Here is a 14,768-nt window from a genome sequence, read left to right on the forward strand (position 1 = left end):
AGTGGGTTAGGGATGGGCATAGTCGACCATACGATTGCAAAGAAAACTTGAGGCATGGGTTCCCAAGCCTTAGGAACTCAAGCGCACCCCGGGGGGGGGGGGTTCACTTGGCGGTGTCGGTCGTCGCGTGTTCACACCGGCGAAATAGTTGGATGAATTATCTGGTGAATTGATGCCCGAATGATTCCTGAGTCCGCGGCGTCCACGTACCTTCTAATTGGATTGGGTTTAATAATTTTAATGGATTGTCTTTCTTTTAGAAGTTATTTAGATAAGTTATTAATAGGCTGGTTCATCAAATGGTTTGGTTTGGTTTGATTTAGATTTCTCCTAAGAGGAAATAGTTTAGAAGTGATTTAGAGTGGGTTGCATTAGTTTACAGTGAGTTGCATAAGTTTATATAGCAAACCATGATTTTTTTAGCAAACTCATGGATTCTATCAACTAGTAGGGTGGATTGTTAGAATAATTAGGTTGTTGGCCCATTATTTAATTATTTAATTGATCAAATAAATCTCAAGGCCAGTGATGGTAGTTATAAATAGAATAAAACTAACTTGGAAGTTGATAGGATTTCTAACCAACTTATAAGGTGGAACCGTGCTGCACCTGTTGAGAAGTTGAGGGAGGGATAGCAGGATGCCACACGCGCGCGCGCCCGCCTCGCCTCGCCGTGGCGTGCCGCGACGCGTGGGCTGGGCTTGGTCATGTTTTGCAGTTTTTTATCACAGTTGATGACTAGTAATTTATACACATTCACACCACGCGACGCGTAGGCTGGGCTTGGTCATGTTTTGTAGTTTTTTATCACAGTTGAGACTAGTAACTGATACACATTTAGTGACTAGGAACCGACGATTAAATAGTTGATAAATGACCAATAACTGATGACTGCTAATAGCTGGCAGTTACCAGAAACTGACCGTCTGATTGCTGCATTAACCTGGCATCCAAGAGTCTTCTGGTGCCTATAAGAGAGGTGCTACCTCTCATTCTTTCGTGTACGAAACACAAACAACTAGAGCTCTTCCACTGCTACACTGCGTTTTGCTGTTTTCGTTCCGACGATCTGTGTGCATGGATTTCGCCGGAAGAGTAGGCCTCCGAAGCTGCGCCCTTTGCTAGAGACTCTGCACTCAAGGAGTAGAAAGGCGATCAAGTTTTTGGGGAGTGCAACCTTACGCGACTGCTCGCTATTCGTCTACGTCTACTTCCCGGTGATGCATTTGCACTGCATCGACTCTACACTGCGTCAACGTTCGATCGACTACATCAAATAGGCTTGACTAATGATGTCGGGTAACGGCGCATTCAGTTTCTCTCTGGAACTGGCCCCGCTTTAGGGTATTCTCTAATGAACTTTCTGGTTCATTGTGTGATTTCTGATATTTCCATCATATACTTCATGTTTGTTGCTACAAACACAAGTGATTATGCTCCTGTTCATGCTATCATTTATATCATGTTCTATTCTCTAATTCGGATTAAAATAAACCGTAAAATGCCTCTGATTCCAACAATCCAAAATTTTGATAGGACTTTTTTGGTAGTTGGCTTTGCTGCACAATTGAAACCGAATACTTTTGATGGAACCAACTACAAGAGATGGGCTGATAAGGTGCAATTTGTGGCTCATGGCCATGAACGTGTGGTTTATCACAGAAGGTTTACCTTTGGAGCCATGCACTCTCGATGAGGAGCGAGCGTATCAGACTGCTGACCCTTTATTCAGGGGAGCTATGATCAGTGTTCTTGGAGAGAACTTGGTCGATGCTTACATGGAGTTAACCTCTAGCAAAGAATTATGGGATGCACTGAAGGCAAGGTTCGGTGTCTCTGATGCGGGCAGTGAAATATCATGGAGCAGTTGTTTGACTATAAAATGGTTGATGATCGTTTTGTAGTTGAACAAGCTCATGAGTTACACTTGCTAAGGAGCTTGATACCTATAATTGCGCGCAGCCAGATGAATTCGTGGTAGGCGGTATTATTGCTAAGTTGCCTCCATCTTGGAAAAATTTTGCTACTTTTTTGAAGCATAAGAGGCAAGAGTTCACAGTAGTGGATCACATCAGCTCTCTTGGAGTTGAAGAAAAGGCGAGAGCGAAGGACACAAGGCTTCGTGGCAATGAGGGAAGTTCTAGGGCCCATGTGGTGCAGAAAAATAATTTCCAGCCCCCCAAGAACAAAGGTAAAATGCAGCACAAGACTACTCAGACTGCTAATTTTAAGAAGAAGAAGAAGAACAAGGGAAAATGCTTTGTATGCGGTGGTTCTGACCATTGGGTCAAGGACTGCAAGGACCGCAAGGACAAGTAGCAGCACGGGCAGAAGAAGTCTGCTACTGTTGTTATTGGCGATGCTGAGAAGGGAACATCAGGGTATGTTAATCATGCTACTGTTCTTTCAGTATGTCATTTACCAAATTAGTGGATTGACACCGGGACCAATATACATGTGTGTGCTGATATTTCTATATTTTCTTCTTACCAGGTCACAGGGATTGGATCCGTGTTGATGGGGAACGGCTCGAATGCTTCTGTTCGTGGTGTTGGTACGGTCGGTCTGAAGTTTACTTTAGAAAATATCGTGCGGCTCAGGAACGTGCAACATGTCCCCTCAATAAATAAAAATCTTGTTAGTGGATCTCTTCTATGTAAGGATGGTTTTAAATTAGTGTTTGAGTTAAACAAGTGTGTTGTTTCTAAATCTGGTTCCTTTATTGGAAAAGGATATGATTGTGATGGTCTATTTCGCTTATCTTTATCGAACTCTTGTAATAAAGTTGTTAATCATGTGAGTAATGATGATGAATGTAATATTTGGCATTCATGACTTTGTCATGTTAATTTTGGTTGTATGTCGCGGCTAGCCAATTCAGGTTTAATTCTGAAGTTCATCTTAGTCAAAAATTCTAAGTGTCAAGTTTGTGTGCAATCAAAGCAACCTCGCAAGCCACACAAGGCTGCGGAGGTGAGAAACTTGAGACCATTAGAATTAGTTCATTCCAATTTGTGCGAGATGAACGGTGTGTTGACTAAAGGTGGAAAGAAATACTCCATAACTTTAATAGACGACTCAACTAGATATTGCTATGTGTATTTGCTGAAAACAAAAGATGAGGCATTACATTATTTCAAGATCTATAAAGCTGAAGTTGAAAATCAACTTGAGAGAAAGATAAAACATCTTAGATCATATCAAAATGGAGAGTATTTTTCAAATGAGTTTGATTTGTTTTGTGAGGAACATGACATTGTTCATGAGAGAACGCCACCCTATTCTCCTGATTCAAATGGAGTGGCTGAAAGGAAGAATCGTACTCTAACTGAGATGGTTAACACCACGTTAGAGATAGTGGGACTTTCCTGGGAATGGTGGGATGAGGCTATGTTGACTGCATGTCATACTCTTAACAGAGTTTCTTTGAAAAATAAAGAGAAACACCATTCGAGGAGGGAAAATAAAAGATTAACACTCTCATATTTGCGTACTTGGGGCTGCTTAGCAAAATTTAACATTCCAATTGCTAAGAAACGTAAACTTGGACCGAAAACTATTGATTGCATTTTTCTAGGCTAGCTTTCCATAGTTTTGGGTATAGATTCTTGATAATAAAATCTGGAGTACCGGACATGCATGTTGGTATGATTTTAGAGTTCAGAGATGTCACATTCTTTGAGAATATTTTTCCATTGAAAGAAACAGCTAGCAATTCTAGTCATGAATTTACACAACTCCCTGAAAATAATGATTCGGTAGTATCATTTGAACAACCACATGAGGAAAACCATGAGAAGGATGATAGTGAAGTCACTCGAAAGAGTAAGAGACAAAAGGATTGCAAAATCTTTTGGTGATGACTTCATTGTGTACCTTGTGGATGACACTCCAAGAACCATTGCTGAGGCTTTTGCATCTCCTGACACTGACTATTGGAAAGAAGCGGTCAGAAGTGAGATGGATTCCATAATGTCGAATGGAACTTGGGAAGTTGTTGACTGTCCATATGGGTGCAAACCTATAGGATGCAAGTGGGTGTTCAAGAAGAAGCTTAGGCCTGATGGTACAATTGAAAAGTACAAGGCAAGGCTTATGGCCAAGAATTATACCCAAAAAGAAGGTGAAGATTTCTTTGATACTTGCTCACTAGTTGCCAGACTGACCACAATTCGAGTACTACTATCCTTGGCTACCTCATACGGTTTTCTCATTCATCAGATGGATGTTAAGACGGCTTTCCTTAACGGAGAGTTGGATGAGGAGATTTACATGGATCAACCAGATGGATATGTAGTACAAGGTCAGGAAGGAAAGGTGTGTAAATTGTTGAAGTCTTTGTATGGTCCTAAACAAGCTCCTAAGCAGTGGCATGAGAAATTCGACAAAATTCTCACGTTTGCAGGCTTTGTTGTGAATGAAGCCGACAAGTGCGTGTACTATTGCTTTGGTGTGGGAGAAGGAGTGATTCTGTGTTTCTATGTTGATGACATACTGATCTTTGGGACTAACCTCAATGTGATTGTGGAAGTCAAGAGCTTTCTGTCTTATAACTTTGAGATGAAAGATATGGGAGAGGCTGATGTTATTTTGAACATTAAGTTGTTAAGAGAAGGCAATGGTGGTGTTACTCTTCTACAATCCCATTATGTGGAAAAGATCTTGAGTCGCTTTGGATGTAGTGACTGCAAGCCTGCTCCTACGCCTTATGATCCTAGTGTGATTTTGAGAAAAAATCGAAGGATCGCTAGAGATCAGTTGAGATACTCTCAAATCATTGGCTCGCTAAGGTATTTAGCTAGCGCAACAAGGCCTGACATCCCATTTGCTATGACCAAACTCAGTTGGTTTGTTTCAAACCCAGGAGATGAACATTACAAGCTCTTGAAAGAGTGTTGCATTATCTAAAAGGCACTGCGAGTTATGGAATTCACTATACTGGGTATCCCAAGGTACTGGAGGGTTATAATGATTCGAACTGGATATCTGATGCTGATGAGTTGAAAGCCACAAGTGGATATATATTCACATTTGGAGGTGATGCTATTTCATGGAAGTCTTCCAAGCAGGCCATCATAACGAGGTCAACAATGCAATCAGAACTCACAGCATTGGATACCGCCACAGTTGAGGCCAAATGGCTTCGTAAACTTTTGATGGATTTGTCGGTGGTTGAGAAACCAATACCAGCTATTCTAATGAATTGTGACAATCAAACTGTGATTGCCAAGGTGAACAGTTCACGAGACAACACGAAGTCATCAAGGCATGTGAAAAGGCATTGAAATTTGTCAGAAAGATGAGAAACTCTGGAGTGATAGCATTGGACTATATCGAGTCAGCTAAGAATCTGGCAGATCCATTTACTAAAGGTCTTTCACGAATGTGATTGATGAGGCATCAAGGGAGATGGGATTAAAACCCACATGAGAGTTATGCCTTAGTGGTAACCTATTCTAGAGTTATGCCTTAGTGGTAACCTATTCTATTTGATCGGAGATCCTGTGAAGTAGGAAGGTGAAACAAGCTATTGGCTAACCGAGAAGGAGAGTAATTTTCGTACACACCCACTCCGTTCGAGATGCACTCTCTCTTGTTCTGCATGGCAGGTTGATTAATATATCTTAATGTGATCCGAGTGGCTTATTTTAAGCAAAGATGTCCTGCAGAGATATCTTTTGAGGAACACACCTATATGGGTTTGACTGCTAGTCACAGTCTATGAGGCTGGGTGATCTCTAAAGACTCATAAAAAGGCTAGGAGTATGACTCATATGCTCCAAACAGAGGGGCTGCATTTTGCAGCATAGTATCAGTTAAGGGTTTAAGTAAAACTTGCTCGCGCAAGACTGACAATTCAAGGCATAGTCCATTGTTTAGTTGTGTGCAAGCGTAGCTTATACTCTAGGTGGATGTTCAATCTTAACCAGGTCTCCATTGAAACACTGATATATCAAATAGCAGTGGAACTGAAAAATGTGCCTTGGAATTTGGTGGGGATTGCTAGATAATTGGGTTGTTGGCCCATTATTTAAATGATCAAATAAATCCCAAGGCACATTAATGGTGGTAGTTACAAATAGAATAAAACCAACTTGGAAGTTGAGAGGTTCTCTAACCAACTTATAAGATGGAGCTGTGCTGCACTTGTTGAGAAGTTGAGGCAGGGATAGCCGGATGCCACATGCGCACATGCTCGCTTGGCTTGCCTCGCCGAGCCATGTCGTGGTGTGGCGTGCCGAGCCGAGCCGCGCCGTGCCGCGACCGGATGTGATGTAATATGTGGGCTGGGCTTGGTTGGTTAGGTTTTGCAGTTTTTTATCGTAGTTGATGACCGGTAATTGATACACATTTAGTGACTAGTAACTGGGACGATTGAATAGTTGACAAATGACCACAGAACCTGACCATTTGATTGTTGTGTTAACTTGGGCATCCTAGGGTCTTCTGGTGCCTGTAAGAGAGGTGCTACCTCTCATTCTTTCGTGTACAAAACACAAACAATTAGAGCTCTTCCATTGCTGCGCTGCGTTTTGCTATCTTCGTTCTGGCGATCTGTGTGCACGGATTTCGCCGGAAGAGCAGGCCTTCGAAGCTGTACACTTTACCAGAGACACTGCACCTGAGGAGTAAAAGGGCGATCAAGTTTTCAGGAACGCAACCTTGCGCGACTGCTCGCTGGTCGTCTACGTCTACTTCCCGGTAACTCATCTGCACTACATCAACTCTACACTGCGTCAACGTTTGATCGGCTACATCGAACAGGCTCGACTAATGATGTTGGGTAACGGCGCATTCAGTTCCTCCGGAACTGGCCCTGCTTCAAGGTATTCTCTAATTAACTTTCTAGTTCATTGTGTGATTTCTGTTATTTCCATCATATGTTTTATGTTCGTTGCTACAAACATAAGTGATTATGCTCATGTTCATGCTATCATTTATTTCATGTTCTATTATCTAATTCGGATTAAAATAAACCGTAAAAAATGCCTCTTATTCCAACATGGTTTGGCTTGGATTTAGATAATATAAATATGGGATGAGTTGGGTTGAAAAAATAAATAAATTTGATATGAATTGGTGTAGGTTAAAGTTGGATTACGATCCAATTAGCAGGCCTACGTCCACACGACTCTCTCAACTTGCCGGTCAAGCCAGCAATCAGACTTCACCGCCTTGGCGCAGACTTAGGGGTGTTTGGTTCCCTTTGCTTATATTTTTTTATCCCTATCACATCGAATATTTAGATATTAATTAGGAGTATTAACCATAAATTAATTATAAAACCCATTGCACAGATGGAGGCTAATTCGCGAGACAAATCTATTAAGCCTAATTAGTCCATGATTTGATAATGTGCTGTTACAGTAACCATTTGCTAATGATGGATTAATCAGGCTTAATAGATTTGTCTCACGAATTAGCCTCCATCTGTAATTAGTTTTATAATTAACCCATATTTAGTCTTCCTAATTAGCCTCCGAAGATTTGATGTGACACGAACTAAACTTTAGCTCAAGGATCCAAACATCCTCTTAAAGCCAGCAATCCGATTGTCAACTTTGATCGTAGATTGTTGATCAGAGAGAGCCTACCAGCAGCAGAACAAACTTTGCTAACAGGACCAACGTCAGCAAGAGTATCATATATACGCAGTTATGAGATACGGAATATTGGAATTCCTCGCCAAATATCTAAGGGACCGTTTGGATTAATGGACTAATTGGTTACATTGGATGTTTGATACCAATTAGAAAAACTAAATGTAAACTAATTATAAAACTAACTACATAAGCCGTGGCTAATTCACGACACGAATTTATTAAGCCTAATTAACATGATTAGCACATATTTACTGTATCATCACATGATCAAATCATGAACCGGCCTGTTTGGAGGGGAGCCCCAAACAGGTGGGCTAAAAGGTGGGTGCTAAACTTTAGTCCCCTTTTTCTTTAGCCCCTTCAAGGGGTGCTAAAATAGGTTAATGGGTGCTAAAAGTGGTCCGAAGGATCATCTTTCCCTGGTTGCCCTCCCGCACCCCCTCTCTCCTTCGCGCCGCACCCCGGCCGCACTCCGCCTCCGCCCCGCCGGCCAAGCTGCCTCCGCCCAGCCCCGCCGCCCAAGCCGCCTCCACCCGGCCCCGCCGTCTCTGCTGCCCAACCTCGCCTCCACCGCCCTCCTCCTGCCTCTGCCGCTCTTCGCCTCCGCCTCGACCGAGTTCTTCGGTGGCGCCCCTGATGCCGAATCCCGGGTGGCCGGTCGGATCCTCGCTCCCCATCCTCGCAATGTGGGCCCTGACAGGGCCATGATGCCGGATCTGGGGTGGCCGGCCGCGTGCTCGTGGCCTCCGGCACCCGCGGGAACGGGGGTTGTCGTCCTTGTCGCAGGAGGAGATGGAAAGCAGCTCGACCTTGGAGTCGTCATCCTCATCGCCACCGCGTCTGGGCTGGTGCGCCTTGGTGGGGGCACCCCGAGCGTTGCCCTCCCCCCTCCCCCCCCCCCCGCCGCCGCGCGTGTTGGGGGCGGGCGGGCGGGCGGACTAGGTTGACGATGGGCTTATTGGTGGCGGGCGGGCGCTGGTGGCTGAGGTCATGTGCCGCCTACTCCTGCAGCGCCATCTGGAGGAGCTTGTCCTTGTCGACGTCGCTGTCGCTCGCCATGGCCGCAGGGCGCTGGGGGCTCAGATCTGGGGGGCGCGGGAGGAAGGTGGAGGGAAGGAGGGGTAAATGAGAGCGTAAGGAGAGAGGGAAGCGGGAGCAGCAAGTAGAGCGCGCGGGAGAGGGGCAGAGCTAGCGCGGGAGGAGGGAAATGAGGGATATAAGTGTCTTTTGTAGGCCAAGGTGCTAAAGAAGCCTAGTTTCCAAACAGCCTAAGGGGGAGGCTAACTTCAGCTCTTCTGGGCTAAAGTTTAGCCCCTAGTATCCAAACTGGGTCTAATTAGGTTTAATAGATTCGTCTCGCGAATTAACCTTCATTTATGCAGTATCTAAACATTCGATGTGATAGGATAAACTCTAGTCCCTGTCTTCAAACGGGGCCTTAGCTTTGCTAACAGATGATCCACATATACGCATGTTTGGACTTTGGATGACCTAATCTTGGACATTAGCAAAGCAAGCAGGCACATCTGTCTCCATCAAATTCAAATAATTAAAAGCTGCACAAAAGGCTTCTTTTTGGCCTAGCACGCAGTATAATCAAGGATGCTAACCACGTTCGCCCATGTATACTTTAGCGCCAATTTGGCGATTAGGTTCCAAATTTTTGTCATGTAGCATGAGAGAACTGAACAGCTTCGATCGGGTGGCTGCCGTGCGGCATGATTCTTACCGTGGTAGCAGCGTTCTTTAGCAGTGTGCCTACTTCTTCCTTGATGTTTTGAGTACCTGTTTGCAATTTTCCTAAAATTATTCTTGTCCTAGGAAATGCTAATGAACTAAGAATCTGCTACATGCTCTCTCTGTTCAGAATAAGATGACGTTTTGGACAAATAATTTGACCTGCAATTAGTTACTTCTTGATGTCTGAACCAGATCGGAGGTAGTACGAATTGTTATCGGCCCTATCCTATCAGAGTAATACCACTTTATGTTAGTTTGGCTATCAGTGGCTAGTTGGAGGGATTAGTAATGAAATTTTAATTCCCAATCTCTCTCTTGAAACGGATCAGAGCGTGTTCTCCGATCAATCAATCCGAGCTCACAAACCAAGTGCAGCGCATCGACAAAACAGAGTCCTTTCGCAGGAACGAACGGAAGGAGGCGCCGCCGCAGGTGTTCGGTCTACGATTTGGGATTGTCACGAAGTTGTTGGCCAGGGCAGCGGGGCTGGCGCGCGATGTTGCCGGCAGGAATTGTCGTGCACCCTGCTAGCCGATCGAGGTCGCCGCGCGGCACGACGACGACGAGCTCCTCGCCGCGCCCGGCGCCCGGGCGGGCCTGGCGCACTCTGACTACCGCATTGAGAAGAATCGCATCCTTACCGATTACTGCTCCTCGGAAACTCGAAGCGAAGAGAAAATCATCGAAGGAGGGGACGCGAGGGCCAGCTCCGGCACTCGAAGTCTTTCGGGGAGCATCGGAGGAAACAGGAGAACGGAGGAGTGGCCGGAAGGGTGGGGATCAATTAGGTTGGAGCAACTCCAAAAACTTTCTTAAAATAACCTGAAAATTAGATTTAAGGAGAAAAGAAGAAAAAAATTGACCTGCAGCTCTAGTAACCTTATCCTAAATATTCACCGACCCGCGTCCATCTTTCTCTCCCCGTGTATTTGCTCGTGTGCTCTCTTTCCCAATCTCCCCCGACCCTCTCCTTTCCCGCGCGCGGATCAGTTCCTGCGGAAAATTACCATCGCACGCGGCAGCAGACCTTGTCGACGTAGCCCTCGATCCAGCCCTGGACGCGGAGGCGCTTGGCACCGAGGCCGTCCATGGACCAGTGCGCCTCCAGTGCCCAGGCAAGGAGCGGGTCCGTGACGAACGCTGACGGGTCGACGTGGTCACCGGGAAAGAAGCGCGGCCGCGGGAGGCTGCTGCTGTAGAACCGGCCGAGTCCCGGTGCCACCACTATGGTGGTTGATGATCTCCCTCTACCCCTCTCTTCCTCTCTGACTCTCCCTCTCTGTGGATATGCATCCGGCTCGTCCGCTCGAGCTCTCCCTCGTCGAATCAAGCGCGTTGCCACTGGTCGAACCGACATGCCACCGCCAGCCGAATTGATGCGCCGCCACCACCAGCGTTGAGGTCCGGTGTCGGGGATGCCATTTGCGGCCGTGCCAGTGGCGGCGCGCCAGGCTAGCTCCACGCGCGCAGTGAGGTCGGGGAAGGCAGCGGCGCACCGTTGCGTGTGCTCGAGGGGCACCACTGCGAGGCAACGCGCGGGGCTTGGGAGAGGAGGTGCACCTGGTTCTTGGCTTAAGGTATCGTTTGTTTCAGCAGGATTGGATTCCGACTATGATTACTTCCAGGTCCGATTCCAGGTTCGATTTGAGTGATTCTATCTGTGTCACTCAATCTGACCGGAATTTAATCCTACCAACCCACTCAAAATGAACGGGTCACCGAGGATCACCAAACCATGCACAAGAACGAAAGATCGGGTACAGGAATGTAAGGTCAACTTCATGCGTCGAGCATAGAAACTTCGAAGGTTTCATGCATCTTTTGCAAGCATCTGATCTTATCTACAAAAATGTAAGAAAAAGAATAGCAGAAGGCAAGGTCACAGATGTGCAATCGCAGTCAGCACCGTCTTGAAGTCCTGCTTGACGAGCGTCTGGCCGCTGACGTCCTTGCCGGTGAGGTCGTGCCCCCGCGTCACCTGCTTCCCGTACGGGCCTCCTCCCTGCGGCCACGCACGGACGCCGTCAACACCCCCATCTCCAAAATTCTTTGCGAGATCGAATTCGAACCAGACAAAAGGCTGACTATGAACAACATTCTGCCCTGTAGAGATACTCTAATCAGTAATTTGCCAAACAGGGCCAACAATACATAATGAACAACATCAAGTTCCATATAATCTACTGCCACGGATCCATTTCTCAGGAAAATATTTCTATTCAACAAATTATGCTGACCAGAGAAAGACAGCAATGAAGACATGGAAAACTTGTTCCGGTGCTTATGCTTTTATGAGCAGAGATGCTAAAGAAACAAACTGCACTTTTGTAGAGGCTAAGTATAACTAAACTAGCATGCTTACCAATTGCAAAGAAAGGAACCTTTGCGATAAATTAACTAGTTCGACTCTTGATGGTGATTAGGTCGATGCATAGAGTAGATAGGCATCAAAAGATACCAAGAACCACATGACATACTCAATGACTGTTGAACTCGCTGGTGTTGACAGGAAACTGTATGGTATCCAGTAAGTGTATGAAGTTTGTTTCTTATGTGTAATATCAACAGGAAATATGAAACAATAAAGTGTAAAGTAAATACGTCAAGAAATCTATAACAATAAAGTATCATACGTATACTTAAAAAAGATATGGGAACACATTATGACCTTTGGCAATCCTCCAATACCGAGAGCAAGATCAAGCTTGAGAGAACCGGTAGAGATGACAGACGCACGCCTTGTACGGGAACATCGCCCCAAACATAGATTAGATTCTCTATCAAAATCACTTGCAAGTTGAGATACAGCAACATTTAGTGATGACTCCTCAAGAGCTTTTGCTCCATCAAGTGGGGGATCACTCTCATAGTCTAACTGCATATCAACTGGAAATTTGTACAGATTCCTGAGTAACATTGCAACTCATAAGGGAGTATGGATACAGAACGCCAGAGAATAACTGTATGACGTTGGAAATTATCAATTATCTAGTACATACTTTAACAAGTTGCTTCGTTCAGGAATAGTAAAGGTGGGACCTTTTATGGTAGAAACAATAACATTAACCAACATTTGAGCAAGGATTGGGTAAATAGGTATACCTGTGGTTGACATTGAACAACCTTTAGACCAAAACGAACAAAGTGTCTCTGTTTTCCCATTCTAGCAAATCACAAAGAAGAAAAGTTGATCAGCAATCCTGCAAATATCTTGAGATATGAGCAAGTAAAGCATTCTGGAACTCCGCCCGTCGTCTCGCGTGAGAATTCGTTCTGGAAGGTTGGAGGTGGGAATTGCTTCCGAGCTTTGGAGTGAAAGAGTGAAACCGAGCTAGCCCATGTATGGTTCCGGGTCAGGCCAACTGAACACCAATTTTCATTGAGGTCTGACTTCATTCCGGGTCGGACCAAACCACCTGGAACGGACCTCATTCCGGGTCATTCCGGTCGAAACGAACGAGGCCTAAAGGAGCTTGGGTGGTGGCGTGGTGCTGCGCTGTTCCGAAGAAGCAAGAAAGGAGCAGTTCAGGGCGTTGCAGCTGCGGCTGCAACTAGCATGCGGGCACAAATTTTTTTACGACACAAAATAAGGCTGGGCTTGTATTATTTGGATGCAGCTCGCTGGGCAGCCAAGTAGCTGAGCTGTTCAGCTGCAGCTGAAGCATAAGCGAGCAAGGTGGAACCAAACATTCTGGTTGACACGTGAGTATTCCAGAAAATCAACGCTCACAACGGACTCGGCTCCAGGCGCTTGGATGGACGCGGCTCGCTTGGGCGATGGTTCCCTAGGGCTCGGCTCTCAAGCACGGACAAGGGCGCAACGAGCCAACGAATTTTGCCCTTACACCTAGAAAGTGTACTAGCTGGTTCGACATTTGTGAAACGAGCTCATACTTGAATGTTCAGAATGCTTTGTTCAGGTTTGACAGCATGATGATTGTCATGCAGGTACATGAAGCCCATGCCCATGACGTCAACTTGTCAAACATTCTGAATCGAGTTAGAAGATGGTTTTTCTTGGAATCTATGTCTGCAGCCACTTCAGCAAATTTGTTCCAGGCTTCAAGTTGGAGCGCCCACAATGCCACATTGCAGCTGCCTGTTTAGGAAATTACATTTTGTTGAGTGTGAAATCACGAAAATATGTAACCTTACTGTGTTGTTGTGTAATGTCTCCATGAATGTTGCAACTGATTTGTTTCAGTATTTTGCAAAGAAAAAACACAGAGAGAAAACTCAGAAACAGTCAAAATTTTAACACAGCTATCACATTACAGATGTTAAAGTATCTATATGTATCAGACAAAAAGATACACTGTATATTATTGATATTGTCAAACCATTACAAATATCTTACTGCACATATATATCATACATGAACATTTGATCCCGTTGATAAAAAATCTCTATAAAAGATAATGTAAAAGATAATCTTGTACAGTCCAATGAAATGACTTCAAACTTGGTGGTGACTTCCAACATGGTTGACGACCTCTTCTTCAGCAACTAAAGCAGGCGTGCCCTGCCTACGATGGATACAATCTTTTTTATTTGTGCAAAATAGACTGAGCAGAGCACTTCTAACATCATGCACAGACGGCTGCAGCGGCGGAGGACGACGGAGGCGACGGCAGCATAGGATGTGGGAGGTCGACGGGTCGTCAGTGGGCAAGACAACGGCAGCGGCCACGGCCGCGGCGTGAAGGCGACCGCATGCGGATGAGATGCGACCGGCTCTTGTCAAGGAAAAAGAGCTAAGCCGTCCGTCTAGGAGCTGAGCGTCCAAGCTGCACGCGTTGATGCAGAGCTGAGAATCTTTCCGTTAGATTTCTTAGGTGGACACGCGGCAGCAATCGGGATGGGTCCGGGAGGATGTGTGGGGACCACCCCCACTGAATTTTTTTTCCGAGCGGCAGATCAGCGTTCTTGTGCGAGGCAGGTCAGGCTTCCCTCCCCGGTGATGCATCATCGCGCACACATAAACCAGCCAAGAATTCATGATGCGGTCAACCCAACCCCATCCGTCCTTGTCCGATGTTGACGAGCTAAGAATCTCTCTGTCCAAATCTTACACTCACTACTCCTCCCTACATGTTCTTTTGTCAAACTTGGTTCTTTTGGTGACAGGCGTGAGACGACGCCACGGCGGACCCCACGCATCATTTATCAAACTTGGTTCTTTTGGTGACAGGCGTGAGGTCTGGTTTGGTTCGGTTGCTTATTTTTAAGCATCCGTCACATCGAATATTTAGATACTAATTAGGAGTATTAAACGTAGACTATTTACAAAATACATTACATAAGCGGAGGCTACATAAGCGGAGATTAAACGGCGAGACGAATCTATTAAGCCTAATTAGTCCATGATTTGACAATGTGTTGCTACAGTAAACATTTGCTAATGATGGATTAATTAGGCTTAAT

Source organism: Setaria italica, chromosome VI (assembly GCF_000263155.2).
Source record: "Setaria italica strain Yugu1 chromosome VI, Setaria_italica_v2.0, whole genome shotgun sequence".
NCBI classification, from domain to species: Eukaryota; Viridiplantae; Streptophyta; class Magnoliopsida; order Poales; family Poaceae; genus Setaria; species Setaria italica.